Raw genomic sequence first — 15,157 nt, forward strand, 5'->3', positions numbered from 1 at the left:
CGGACGCCACAAAGACGTCACTGACAGCGAAAAGGTAAGGACCCTTTTCGCCGCCAGTTTCACACCCAATAGCACCACCTTTTACGATGGCGCCATTGGGTGCAAAAGCTGGCAGCGATCGCACTGGGGAGGTGCAATCGCTGCCGGCTTTCGCAGGCCTGCCCCCCCCCCCCCCGCTTCGCCACCCCGGCCCCCGTTATCGCCGGATTTTCTAAGGTCTGTGACCTTAGAAAATCCAGGCCTTAGCTGGGTAAAGTTAAAAAATTGCATCATACCGAAACCAGAAAATGAAACAAAATCACAGCAGTAAAAAAGAAAGGCAGTGTAGTTATTTAATTTGTTCCAAATGAAATATTTAAAAAATGTTACCAGCAAAGCTGCTTTTAATGCTCAAAACTCACAGAACCAGCTCCTCCGGAAAATTCCAACCTGGTGTCATAAAGCTGGGGAGATTTTAATAAATAATTAACATCTAGCAGCAAAGAGCCCGAGGTATCCAGAGACTGAGTCACAGAATAAAATACATCAATATGTACAAAGGGTATTACACAGCAAAAAACCTATACTGACAGAACTGCAGAGAATGAGGGCATTCCCATACCAACAGATAAAAAGCTTGATGCCAGAAAACTAGACAGGCCATAGAACAGGAGAAGAGACTTAGGTGATTCAAGCCCTTTTTTCAAGGAGAAAAGTAAAATAGAGCATTGCCAAAGCGAACTTGCTTACCTGTAATAGGTGTTCTCCGAAGACTGCAGCACACTAGTCACACAAGTGGTTAACATGACTGCACTCAGTACCAAAGGGGTGATTTCTTCCAGAACTTTCTAGAAAGATGTAAGGCCTTTACTGCTCAAGCATTGGAACTCCCATTTTACTATAGCCCTGATGCATGAACCTGACATAGCCCATTTGGTACTTGCTTCAGGGGGAAAGTAATAGTATCTTTTATGTTCAATAAACCAATAAACTTTGTTTTATGTTGCCAAAGTGTACAGCAATTGAAATAATTGAAATAACTAATCACCACAGGAATATTATCCAACCAACAAATCCTTGAGAGGCTTGATTATACTGGGACTTCAAGATCAACTGGACTTGTTTCATGTGGAGATGTGCCATGGGAGTAACATGAACTATAGAAGCCATGAGACATTTTTCTCAACATGAGCCAAGTTTATGTCTGCTGATTCTGAATTACTCCTTCTGTCGTGGCCATAATATCATTGGCTTTGTTGTTGGGGAAATGTGCAATAGCTTGAATCATGTCTAACAGAGTCCCTATAAATTCTAGTTGAGATGTTGAGCACAGATTAGATTTGACAGACACATCATGCAAACACCCATCCATGCTCTCTCTCTCTAGTCTCACACACCCACACCCACCTTCCCACCCATGCTCTTTTACACACCCACACACACACACACACACACACACACACAAACACACATTCTTTCACACACAAAGAGGCTCTCATACACACCCTCTCTCTCATACCCACCCAACACATACACAAAGGCTTTCACTCACTCTCTCTCTCACACACATATTCACACTCTCCTCTTATGGCCGCCTCCTCTCTTTGGGCTGTGGTGGAATAAAGTCCACCATGGCCACACTGGATTCTCTTTGGGCTTTAATAGGATGGAGTCCACTTTGGCCCCGCTCGGCATTTCTGGCTGTGATAGGATAGTATCTACTGTGGCCCCCCAGCCTGTCTTCAGGGCATGGCAGGATGGGGGTCCTGCTGTGGCCCTGCAGGGCCTTTCTTCAGTCAATGTTGGAATGGGTCCACCACAGCATCATTGGCCTCTCTTTGGACCATGTAAGATTGCAGTCTATTGCAGCTCCACTGATCTCTCTTCAGGCCACGGTGGGATGGGGTCCGTCGTGGCCCCTCTTCTTTTCTTTGGCCGCTGGCAGGCAGGGGCTCAGATTATTTGGCTGCCTCTGCTCCTGGTGGCTGAATGAGTTAGAGGAGCAGGGTTACAGCAAAAAAGCATGATGGGGTGGGGACCCTCTCCTGATGCACAAATCTTGCACTTAATATGTGAGACTTGGCCTGTCTGAATAATGCTTTTTCCTAAAAATGTTTGGAGACTTTGAGAAAAATGTCCCAAGATATTGAGGAGTGAGTTCTTGCTTTCTTAGCCTTTTTAAGGAAGATTTGACTATCACGCTTTGATATGGTAACAACTGGGGCCTGTTGAATCCTTCAGTTGCCTGGACACTTCAGATTTGCCTTCTTACCAACAGGAAATATAGTGTGGGACATCTCACATAATCATCCTGATATCCTGAAGGCGAGGATAGACAGAAATTGCCACCAACTACTTAGGGGCATCCAGGAACTGAAGGAGGTGAACAAGATATGTCCTGGGATCACCTTTTATCTACAAGTCAAAAGGCATAGCCTTAGCCATTTTCTGAATAAAATCTGGGAAGGACAAGTCTCCAGGGGGAGACCTGTTTTCTACATGTGACAGAGAGAGCCCTGAAGGGAGGTCAGAGGCATATTTCCCTTTGGATCCTAAACTCCTCTGACAAATAAATAGTGTCACAGAACTCCTCAGATACCATTTCAGAGAGGATATACTGGACAAATGTTTGGGAATGCACTGACCTTGCAGCTGTATACCTCTTAGGCCTGAAAGTCAGCACCTCGGGCAGGGCTGTCCTTAAAGGGAGTGAATTGGGCTGACTGCCCTGAGACCCACACTGTTGTGGCCTCACTGTTGTGGCCTCACGCCACAACAGTAGTCCCATTCCCAATCCTATGATTTCCTGTCAGCTTGGTTGATGGAGCCATGCATGTCGGTGTTCCAGGACCTTGCTATGATTGTTCTGGCCCAGGCTCCCCCCCCGCCTCCCCTCGGGTATCAAGACAAGTAGCGTCAAGGTTTCTTGGTCTGATTCTGACGACTCTGGCTCAGCATGGATAGTGTCAAGCTATGCTAGCTGTTTATCATCCTCAATCACCATCAGTCCTCATGAACTTTTAGTTCAGCTTCTTTTCAGACAGGTTGTAGATTTGTAGTTACCCTTTCAAGCAGACAGGAGTCTCCTTTAAGTATTGGAAAGGAGTTGAGACTTTTCCCTTTTGGGTTCACCCTCCCATCTGACCTGATTTTGCTTAATTTTACTCTTTTAATCTATTTTTGAAGAATTCCCTTTGAGAGCCTGCCCCCCCCCCCCCCTTGTTTCAGTGGATTGGGGAATCCCTGTGTTCAAGGTTGGATCACGAGGTAGGGAAGACCTGATGTGAGCTAGCCCTCCTTCAGAGGATGGACCTGACAGTGACCCAATGCACGGGAGTTTCAACTTTAACTTAACTGTTTTTGGACTATCTCCGCAATTTGGGAGACAAGGAAGTTTTTCCACCCTTCCTGCCTCTGCTTTGATTTTTCTACTTTTCGAGTTAAATACTATTTTTGTTACTTGGAGCTGAGTGCCCTTGGTACCAGGGACTCAGTACCCTTTACACTGAGAGAGAGAGGAGTCTTTCACTTTCAGGGAATCTGAGGATTGAAGGAATCATCATAGAAGGGTGTTCTGTCCATTGCAGAAAACAAAAGGAGTTGAAGGTATTAAGAACTGCGTCTGCTTCTGATTCAAATGAGCGGAGCATGAGAGGAGATGCTCATTAGGTACTAAGTATAACTGAAGACTTCAGAAAAGGTATGAGAACTGGGAGTTAAGTTTTAATAATAATATTGGCACTTTACTCTAACCACCTACAGTGGCGAGAAGCTGGGATCAAATTGGGAACCTAAAAGAGGATTAAACTATTTTCAATCTAGGTCGATCTAAGCAATCTGAGTAATTTGAGTAACTGGGAAAGAAAGAGATCAAGTGTCAATAAGAGTGCTTCCAAGGAATTAAGAGACTTTGCTATAGAAAAGAAGTCACAAAAGTTTATAAATCTTTCTGCTATCCAATTATTTAGACTTTCTTTGAACAAGAAATTAAACTATAAATATTCTTCAGTCACCTAATCAGCTATCAGTTAAAGAGGCTGGAAACAAACCATCCTGCTTCTCAGTGTGTTTTTTGGATGAAGGACTGTGGTAATTATTTGTGCTGTTTATAAGGATGGAGAAGGGCTGGTATTGCAAAACAGGTAATAGAACTATTGTTCTTTTGCAACTCGGAATCCTGGAACTCAGAGAGTTAAGCTATCCAGGGAGCGAGTGAAAAACAGGGTTAAAAAGAATTAGGTGCAGAAGGGATCTATCTATCTTCTCCTATGTGCCCACTACAGGATCCGTCCCGCCCAGGGACTACGTTTACTTTTGTTTCTTTTCTTTTTTTTTATTTTGTGTCGCCCTCGTGGCACTACAACTTCGACCCGGCCTCTTCAAGCACAGTGGTGATGTCATCATCGCCAGGCCTGCGGTCCGAGCCAAAAGCCTGTTTAACATGACAGAAGCTTTCTCAAGACTTCCCGTCACTTTTTCCACCTTCCTCTACCATCCCTGTGCTGAAATGAGGAGTGCAAAAGCCTCCTCTTCACTGTCATGGCTGATGCAGAGCTGTAGCAGTGGCCTGGCTCACTCTACCCCTCCCCCCCTTAAGATATTGAGAGCCATAGGAAGCAGGGAAGGCCTCCCCCTGTGGCTGCTGGTCCTGCTCCTCATTCTACTGTGGGAGCCAGAGAAAATGCTCTCACTGCTGCTGGCTGCTCCTTTTCCTGCTTCTTTTCCAGGCTGCCCCAGGGGCCTCTGGCTGCTGCACAAGTCCCTACCAGCAGCAGGTAAAAACTATTTTTTTATACTTTTCCACATACCCTATAGAGGGAAATATCCTGTCAGTTTTCAAAATACAAACACAAGTCAACAAGGAGACAATGAGCTGACAGCTAGTGACCCTTAACCTATAGCAAACGTTCCGGCAGAGAAAAGGCATCATTTTGATGTGCTGGTAGTAGCTCCTTCCTACAGAAGCAGTCTGCATCAGCTTCGATTCATTCATAGTCACGTGATGCCATAGCAGCAGCAGGGTGCATGTGATCTGAGCTCCTGTGGTTCCACATGGATATTTTCCTCCCGAAGGCATTGTTTTCGTCTGCAAAATTTCCAAAAATGTTGGCTACAGATGGGCATGGCACTTTGTTGACTGACCAGAAAACAGTTAACATCAAAGCAAAGAAATCAGATGGTATGCTTCTCTTTAAGAAGTCCAGCTCCAAGGTCAAGATGGTGGCTGAGGAGGCTGAGGTCTGCAGCTTTCAGATCCCTGCCAAAATGGTTACTACAATGAAAGAAGTGTTGCAAAAGTTACCGACCCAAATCCACTTCAGCCTTGATTCAAGGTTTCAGATTGTATTTTATTTATTTTTATTTATTTGTCGTGTTTTGTATACCGTCATTCGGTTTCGTCATCAGAACGGTTTACAGAATAGTTTACAGAATACGGTTTACAGAATAGTTGAAAAGGTTGCCCAATTTGTGGTAATGGTCAACAACACAAATACCAGAATCGATGATGTTCAAGAGTGGATAGACAAAATGGGCAGGTACCTCACAGCGGCTGCATAAAAAAATTGATAAAAACTCGAGCATGGACAAATACCTTACAGAAAAAAAATGATGATCTGGGAAACAGGAGCCAGCAGAACAATTTAAGGTTAGTAGAGATCCCAGAAAAAGTGGAGGCTCGGACCCAGTGTCATTTTTTTTTTTTTTTTTTAAATCTTGCTTCCTAAATTTCTCCAATTTATTCCTACAACAGAACGGCTTGTTATCGATAGGGCTCTCAGAGGTTTAGGCCTAGTCCCGATAAAGGTCAAATGTCCATGAGCTGTTATTCTATGCATTCAGGGTCAGATTTTCTAACCTATGCGTGGGCGTAGATTTGTGCACGCAACCCGGCGCACACAAATCTACGCCCGATTTTATAACATGCGTGCGCAGTCGCGCGCATGTTATAAAATCCGGGGTCGGCGCAAGCAAGGGGGTGCACACTTGTGCACCTTGCGCGTGCCGAGCCCTAGGGGAGCCCCGATGGCTTTCCCCGTTCCCTCCGAGGCCACTCCGAAATCGGATCGGCTTCGCAGGGAACATTCCTTTTGCTCCCCCCATCTTCCCCTCCCTTCCCCTATCTAACCCACCCCCCAGCCCTACCTAAATCACCCCCTACCTTTGTTCTCTTCTTTACACCTGCCCGAGGCAGGCGTAACTTGTGCGCGCCGGCCGGCTGCCGGCGCACGATCCCCTGGCACAGCCGCCATGCCGGAGGCTTCGGTCCCGCCCCCGGACCGGCGCCCCGCCCCCACCCCTTTTTCAAAGCCCCAGGACATACGCGCGTCCCTGGGCTTGCGCGCATCGCCGAGCCTATGCAAAATAGGCTCGGCGCGTGCAGGAGGGGTTTTAAAGGGTTAGGTGCGTATGTTACGTGCGTAACCCTTTTAAAATCTGCCCCACGTTATTTTGGAGATAAATAATGGCAACAGACAGGAAAGCTGGGGCCCTATATTATCAGATTTTTCAATTGACCTGCAGTGAAGGTGGCAGGAGTATACAGAGGAAAAGGCCAAATTGCAGAAACATGGACTTGCCTATGCTCTCCTTTAACCCGCTAAGCTGAAAGTGTTTGAAGGCAAACCGTAGGTTTTTGCTTCTGTGCAGGAGAGTGGAGAATTTCTCTGGTGGTTCGGCGAGTCAGACCCAGACTCTAATGATTAAGGTCTTGACGCGTATGTGTTTCAGAAGGTCTAGTATGTTGGCAAGATATGTGGAAAAGTGGGAGCGATGTGAGGATCACTGGGACATTGGAAGACAGTAACTTTTTAAATTTTAATATATTTTCTGTTGTTTCCTTTGCATTTCCAAACTCCAGTATAAGGCTTTGATGGAACCTCATCAATTCTGATAGTACCCTAATTTTGCAGGTTTTTGGGACTGTGTCTTTTTTGCTTGGTTTTGGTTACTATAGTGTACTTCGCCCCTTGTATGAACAACAGTTATCAGGGCATCTCTAAACACCTTTAGATTCAATGTGCATTATTGGGCTATTTTGCTCCTGTTTTGTTTTTTCTTTCTCCTCTCTCTATCTCCTTGCAGGTGGGAAACTGCCTGGATGCCTTAGAGATCAACATGAGAATTCTTCTTCAGGGAGTGGCGTCTACAGAGTCGTCGACATGAGATCATGCGCTACATCAGGGTCACATTTTACAGCTCTGCAGTGGGTGAATAGAGCTCTGTGCTGGAGGTTTCTTTTGGCAGGAGCGGCTGCGTTTCAGCTGTGGACATTAGATCTGTGCCAACTAATGCATCTAGAGAACAGGCCAACACTTGTTTTCTTTTTTAAATGTATACTTGGCTTGCTTTCTATGTTCTAGATATTAGCTTTCTCTCATGTTTTCTCCAGAGCTTTGAACTGGAGTTTGGTTAAATATTTTGAGAGGTGTGGGTTGTGCATTTGTTGAGCATGCAAGACTTTTTCTCTGTTTTTTTCATGCTTGGTAAGCAGTATGTTGGGGGTGGGATTGATTATTGGGAGTTTAGAGTTGGAGGGCAGGGTGTTCTTTATTTGTGATTGTGAAAGGCCAATCCGCCCCTGGTTGGGGGAAGAAAGATTGTCCCCCCAATCCTCATTGGCCCAATCCTGCTATATCCTTATCCTTATATACTCTTTTTCACAATATGGAAATCTGGGATTCCAGAAGTTTAGAATTTGTGGGACAGGTTTGGGCCTTGGATCAGATGATACCTTTTGATCATCTGGTTAGATGTTAAGATTCCTGTAACCACTCTATCCACTTACAAGAGGTTACAAAAGTCCCTTGCCAAACTGAAAGAGGGGAGAATGGACCCTCAGGCCCATGAACCAATAGACTTGGTTTTTGGGTACTTGCCAGGTTCTTATGGCCTGGATTGGCCACTGTTGGAAACAGGATGCTGGGCTTGATGGACCCTTGGTCTGACCCAGTATGGCATTTTCTTATGTTCTTATGTTCTTATGAACAAATTCTCTGTATTCCTGTGGGGAAGTTTAAGGTCATTTCAGGGTTATATCGGGGCCTGGTGGAACTTTTTGATTCAGGATACTAGGGTGTGCTACTTGAATCGGAAGTGGAATGATGAGTTATTTTTTAACTAGTTGTTGCAACCGTCGCTGCCCGACGTCTCCACTACGCCCACCTTACCTCTTTGGTGACTCCCTCTTTGCCTGTTGGAAGTTTAGCTGCCATGGCGTCATCTTGCCGTTCCCCTCCGGCGTCCCTGGACCAGCTAGACGCTGCACTCCGCCATGTTTTCCAGTAGCCTAAGGGCGCGCGCGGCGCGGCCCCAACTCAAGTACCAGCAGTGGCGCAAACTCAGGGGCGTCCCCCTGAGGTGACGTCATCCTCACCGGATATTTAAGGTCTCTGAATTCGCTAACTAATCGAGTTAGCAAAGGTTTACCTAGCTTCCTCCAGGTATCACTGCGGATGGGGTTCTGTTCCTGAACTCTGCTTACCCTGCCTACTCACTATATTCAGTTTCTCTACAGCTCAGTTATCCAGGATCGCTGTTCCAGTATCTGAGGGACTACAGCCCAGCCGGGCGCTTCCAACTCACTACTGCCACCTCTGGTGGTTCCATATACTATTCAATAAAAGAACTAGTGTGTGTCTGTCTCCATACTCTGAGCCTGACTGGTGGTCCCTCTCAGGATCTTCCCCCGGGGGTGTGGTCATCTGCCACCGGCCCAAGGATCCACCCACAACTACCTCAAACACTAACACTAGTTGAAGAGGATTGGGCAGTTTTGTGGGAGGGGAAAATTGTAGCTCTATATGTAGATAAGGGTAGATCTTATATTTATTTATTTCGGATTTTTTTTATATACCGGCATTCTCAATACAAGTATCGAATCAGGTCGGTTTACATAGAACAAAACTGTCGCAATAAAGGCGTTACATTAAACAGCGTTTATTTAGACTCCTGTACTACACTTATGAATATCCTGAGCTGTTTCACACATTTAATCCCTCGTATTCTGCTTTCTTTTGGAGGAAATGCAGACTCAGGGGGGACTCCTTTCTTCACATGTGGTAGAATTGTCCTCAAGTGCAGGAGTTCTGGGTTGAAGGCTTTGAGGTGATTTCCCAGATTGTGGGGTCAGAGTTTCACATTTCTCTTGATTTGGCTGCATTGCTGGGTTCTTATTCTGTTTCAGAGAAGTTGAAAACTTTGATTGGTCAACTGTTATTAGCCGCTAGGTTTACTGTTGCTCAATCCTTGAAAATGTATACCTATTGTAGGGTTACTTCGCTCCCTTACCAATGGTTCTGCCCTTGACCAGCTATACAGAAAGGGTTTTTGAATTTTGGGGCTCTGTCCCAGGATTTTCCCTACCCTGGGTACAGGGATTGGTCAAGCTCCCCCTTTATAAACTGGGTTGAGCATTTTAAGAGGTGATTGTATGTAGTTTGCTTTTGTGGGAAAGAAAGGAGTGATTTTTGTGGATTTCAAAATTCAGGCCCGTCCACCTGTACCAAAGGAGAAGGACTTTGCTCTGCTGTCTACTTGCTTTCATAGATCTAGAAGAGGAACTGTCCATCTGAAAAAAAAAAAGAGGATTTTTGTCTTGTTTCTTGGCAAACATCCCTGCCTAAAGGGATTGGGAAGGGAGTTATATTTGTCCTGCATCCAGTGAACACTGGGAACTGTGATTACTCAAGGGTGAAAACTCATTTCTCGGAAGATTTTGTTTTACCTTGGATAGGAGGGATTTTTTTTCCCACCACCCCCATTACGTCCCTATCTACTTTGAAGTGGAGATTTTGCTATCTTTCCCAATATTTGGAAGGGACAGTGACTCAGAGGCTGAAGATGGAAAACAAAGTTGGCACTTAGAGTTTTCATTCTCTTTTGTTTTCTTAAGATTTTTGCTTGGATCCTATTTTTTAAGTTAAAGTAAATTTATTATTTGAACACCAACCTGTGTCCTTGCCTCTGTTCAAGATGACAAAAGGTAAGTATCTCAACTATAGAAACTGAAAGTATTGAGAGATTGTTGTGGAGTGGATTCCCATCTATACACCTAGGGCCCCGGAGGCTTGTTCTCCTTTCCACTGATAGAATGCTGCTACCCCAATGGCTATAACAGTAGCTGAGACCGTGCTACAGGCAACTGTGCCCACAGAGTCAAAAACTCCATTCATAGAGAATCCACCTGCCTCCATCCAGTTACCAGTTTAATTTGCAATGCCTTTGACTCCAGCTTTACCTGCCATTTCCTCACAGCCAGATGGGCCAGTTCTTGATGTATCTCTGCCACAAACTGAGCCAGTTTGGCTGAGCCAGTTTGTCTCACCATGTCTCCGCTGCCATATTGGCCAGGCCTTGCTATACTTCCATCATGAGCTGAGCTAGTTCCTGCCATGATCCTGTACCAGGCTGAGCCAGCTTGTTCTGCCAGTTCTCTGCAAACAGATGGGCCAGTTATCACTACTGTTGTGGAAAACGCGGGTAGTGGTTCCATCTCTGGTGTTTTCGTGTGCCCCTGGGCCCCGATACAGCCGGAGAGGAGCTCCAGCAAGCACCAAGGCAGGTGAGAGGTGTCCCAGCATGGGCTGAAGATGAAGAAAAATGACCTCAAGCATAGCCACACCTATTTGCAGCAGAAAGAGACCCAAACAACCCAATGTTGGTCTCATGAGTGGCCCTCCTGACTACTCCAAGCCCTTTTGGACCTGCCGCATGGAGCAGCAACTGTGACAGCGTGGACAGTGGTCAGAGGATGAGGACATCAAAGATGAAGACTTGAAGTGAGACAAGACTCAGGATATGTGAAGTGGAACATCACTCTGGATACATGAAGTAAGACGAGACTTTGATACATGAAGAGATGCAACTCTGGAAGGCCATGAGTTGCTTGAAGAGGACTTGGTCGGTACTGGACATCATGCGCCCTACACAATCTAGCTGGACTGGTCTTGGACCACACAGGTAGTGCGCCCTACACAGCCGGAGTAGGCTGGTCGCGGATCACACTAGTGGTTCCCCACACAAGTTGGCAGAGCTGAATCGGTACTGCACATCACGTGCGCCCATATACTCAGCCAATGAAGACAGGTCACGGGCCACGCTGGTGGTTCCCTACACAGGGAAGCAAGAAGATGAAGTGAAGACTTTGACAAAGCCTATTCCAAAATGCACCCTGCACAGCTTATTAAGCACAGACAGGGCCATGCCGGAACGGATTGGATAAAAGAGTTCATTTGTGAAGTGGAGGCAAGGTGCAGACTCCAAGGATCCAGGCAAAGTTGAAGATTCAAGGGGATGCCTCTACGATGAAGTTTAAAATAAGAAGCTGGAACCTTATGGAGACTTGCGCTGCCAGGACGAAGATCAACCAGATAACGAGGACATCAAGACAAGACATCTGGAGACCTTAAAAGACGAAGACATAGCGTGAAGACATCATGAAGACACAGGATCCTACATATAATGAAGTGCCTTGAGAAGCAGATGACGAGAAGTCCTAAGGAGGGCTGGCTCCTTGCGAAGGCAAGGTTGAAGTGAAGACTGGACATTTTTATACTGAAGAGAAGGTGACTCCCTGATGACATTATTGGTGGACCTCCTCCCTCACTGTCCCTTTAAGAAGGGAGAAGAGGCACAGCTTTGCCCCCCTAGGAGAGGGGGCAGGACCTCGGACAGTGGCCCTGCAACGCTGAGGAGAAGAAGCAGGGCCCGACGCTGGAACTTTGGCCTCAGAACAGGCCCGGCACAAGGCAGTATCCCCAGCCACAGGAGGAAGGTTCCTGGTGGCTCCAGGCATGGATGGGGATGTAGGCCCTCTTCCACAGAGGGCCCAAGGTAAAGTTGGGCCACATAGAAATACCTTTGGCGGTCTCCAGACCGCGGGGAACACCAGCAGCGATCCCCTGAGCACAGGAGGTGCCTCAGTGCAGCTCCTGCTGCCCGAGGAGAGCGTTAGCAGCCTTTGAGTCATGCCGGATGACACACTGCGTGGCTCCAGCCACATCAAAACAGTGTCAGAGACCCCGGGTTGCAGGAAGGCAGTAACAGCGCAGCACCAGCCATGACGAAAGAATTTGGCGGTCCCGGACCACATGCAGGACACAGCGTGACTCCGACCGACGCAGGAAGCATGGTGGCGGCTCCAGCCACGATGGAGAAACATCAGCAGCCTCAGGGCTGCTGCAGAAGGGAAAAAGAAGGTGGAGATACTGCCCAAACAGGTCAGAATCGCAACAACTACATTTCCACAACAACCTGAATCAGCTGCCATGAAAGTTCCAGATTATCAGGGTCATTTATCATTTCGCGTTAGGGCCTTAATGCTCACGATAATGCCCTAATGCTTAATAGCAAATGTCTTTATACCACTGTAAGAGGGGCTACTTTTAACTCAGTGTGGGGTTTACATACACAGTAGGAGGTACGAACATCAGTGTTGACATCACTGAAGATTTTTTGTTGTTTGAATTGATGAAAGTTACAAGAGCAGTTGATTTGTACAATGCACTCTCTGCCTAACTTGGAAATTTGCTTAACCACGCCCTTTTTTTTTTTTTTTTTTTTAAGCGCAGGTACTATTTCTGCTATATTTATAGCATTTCGATAAATCTAAGGGTAAGTCAGTTACTCTGCCCCAAATGGACTCTGCAATCAGCTACACCAATCTAGGGGGATTCTGATCCAGCTGCTCAAATCCTGGCTGCTTCTGCAGCACACCCTACAACCCCAGTTCAAGCTACATTTGCAGCACCCAAGCCTTTGCTTCTGGCAACACCCACAGCCTTCAAGCCATGCTCTGCCTGCTATGACTTTGCTGAAACCAGTACCTACTGCTGTTACTGCTCAAGTCCCTGCCTTCGCCTTGAGGAATTCCAAGCCAACTGTCCAGAGCTATACTCTGCTCCAAACTGCACCCGCAGCACCCAAGCCTTCATTTCAGGTAGCACCTGCAGCACTCAACTCCTTGTCCCAGGGTGTTCCTGCAGTCCTCAGTTTGCTGCTCCCAGTGGATTCTTTCTCTGATCTAGGCACCTGAGTATTAAAGATGTCCACAGCCCCCATGCCAAGTGGGACCCAGTGGGAGGAGTTCCTAGAACAGTGATGGCTAACCTATGACACGCGTGTCAGAGGTGACACGCCGAGCCGTTTTGGCTGACACGCGCAGCGTTTCGAGGACTATCAGGAATTTTTTTTTTTTTTATCGGCTGCGCCGAGCCTTTTCTTTTTCAGCTGCGCCGAGCCTTTAAATGTGTTTTTTAGTTTCCCCCTACCCTCCACCAATGCCCCCGGGCGCAGGGAGGCTCATGCGTCGCAGCGATGAGGCTCAAGACAACGCGCTGATGCTCCTCCTTCCTGCCTGTGCGGCCCCGGAAGTAAACGTTGCCGGAGCCGCGTGGGCAGGAAGGAGGAAGCGAATCAGCGCGTGCAGAAGAGGAGGAGCCGCCGCGGGTCGCTGCGAATCCCAAGTCGCAGCGGCCCAAGAAGAGGAAGAGGCCCGGTAGCAGGGCTGCCGCGGCCCGAGAAGATCAGGGCCGCTGCAGAGCCCATCCTGCGGCGACCCGCGAAGAGGAGGCCCAGAGGTGAGAGAGAGGCTGAGGGCCCGTAGAGTGCGTGTATGAGGTGAGTTGAGAGAGAGGACCTGAATGTTTGCAGAGACAGCATGTGAGAGCCTGTGTGTGTGTGTGAGAGTGAGAGAGAGAGAGAGCATGTGCCAGTGAGAGCCTGTGTATATGAATGATTGTATGAGAGCATGTGCCAGTGAGAGCCTGTGTGTATGAATGATTGTATGAGAGAGCATGTGCCAGTGAGAGCCTGTGTGTATGAATGATTGTATGAGAGAGAGCATGTGCCAGTGAGAGCCTGTGTATGAATGATTGTATGAGAGCATGTGCCAGTGAGAGCCTGTGTATGAATGATTGTATGAGAGAGCATGTGCCAGTGAGAGCCTGTGTATATGAATGATTGTATGAGAGAGAGCATGTGCCAGTGAGAGCCTGTGTATATGAATGATTGTATGAGAGCATGTGCCAGTGAGAGCCTGTGTATATGAATGATTGTATGAGAGCATGTGCCAGTGAGAGCCTGTGTATATGAATGATTGTATGAGAGAGAGCATGTGCCAGTGAGAGCCTGTGTATATGAATGATTGTATGAGAGAGCATGTGCCAGTGAGAACCTGTGTGTATGAATGATTGTATGAGAGAGAGCATGTGCCAGTGAGAACCTGCGTGTATGAATGATTGTATGAGAGCATGTGCCAGTGAGAGCCTGTGTGTGTGAGAGAGAAATGCATGTGAGAATGAGAACCTGACTGTGTGTTTGAGGGAAGAAGATGGAGAAAAAAGAAACAGAAAAAAAGACAATATAAAAGGAATTGGCAAAAAAATAAGAAAGGGAAGGTGAAAAAAAAGCCTGTGACCAACCAATTAGAAAACTAAGATCAGACAGCAAAGGCAAAAAAAAAAAAGTACTTTTTAGTGATTGGCACATGTACTCTTTGGGAATGTGCAAGAACAGCACTTTCTCAACGGATCTCACAATGTACGAGATCAGCATGGAGAAAGTGGAAGCCCACGGGGCCTGCACAGAGGAGGCAGCAGAATGGACTTCAGTGTCAGTAGCAGCAATCGGCACCTCCGCAATAGCCACGCGGCATCAGTGACAGTGGCAGCAGAGGAATGAGAGAGGTTCTGAGGTTGCTGGCAAAAGAAAGAGAGGGGGGGTCTACCTTTAGTGTGTGAATGTGTATGAATGGGACTCTGCCTGGGGGTGTATGTGTGTGAATGCATGGGTGCCTGCCTGGGGGTCTGTGTGTGTGAGAATGAATGTGTGCATGCCTGGGAGATGGGGAGGGAGTGTTGTGAACATGAATGGGAGCCAATAAAAGAAACCGACTGACAGATGAAGTTTGTAACGCTTGCTTGGACTTGAAGTGTACGAAATACCAACCTTCAATTGAAGATTTAGCCAATGAAATTCAGCAACAAAAAAGTCACTAAGCAGGTAAGGTAAAGAATTATTTGTTTTTGCTTTATTAATAAATACAGTATATATATTAAAATTATAACTTTGTTGATTAGAGCTACAAATATCACAAAATTATGGATTTTTCTAGAAGTGACACACCACCCGAGTTATGCTCGGTTTTTTTATGAATTTTGACACACTGAGCTCAAAAGGT

The 15,157-nt window shown here is 46.7% G+C and overlaps 1 long non-coding RNA gene across 1 annotated transcript in view; it reads left to right on the forward strand.

Moving 5' to 3' along the window:
- Positions 1-15,157, forward strand: part of LOC115086983 — a 29,207-nt gene that overhangs the window by 12,526 nt on the left and 1,524 nt on the right. Inside the window, exon 3 of the long non-coding RNA XR_003855380.1 lies at positions 7,063-7,183. This is a non-coding gene — a long non-coding RNA (uncharacterized LOC115086983). The remainder of the gene's footprint in view (positions 1-7,062; positions 7,184-15,157) is intronic.

Source organism: Rhinatrema bivittatum, chromosome 3, assembly GCF_901001135.1.
Source record: "Rhinatrema bivittatum chromosome 3, aRhiBiv1.1, whole genome shotgun sequence".
NCBI classification, from domain to species: Eukaryota; Metazoa; Chordata; class Amphibia; order Gymnophiona; family Rhinatrematidae; genus Rhinatrema; species Rhinatrema bivittatum.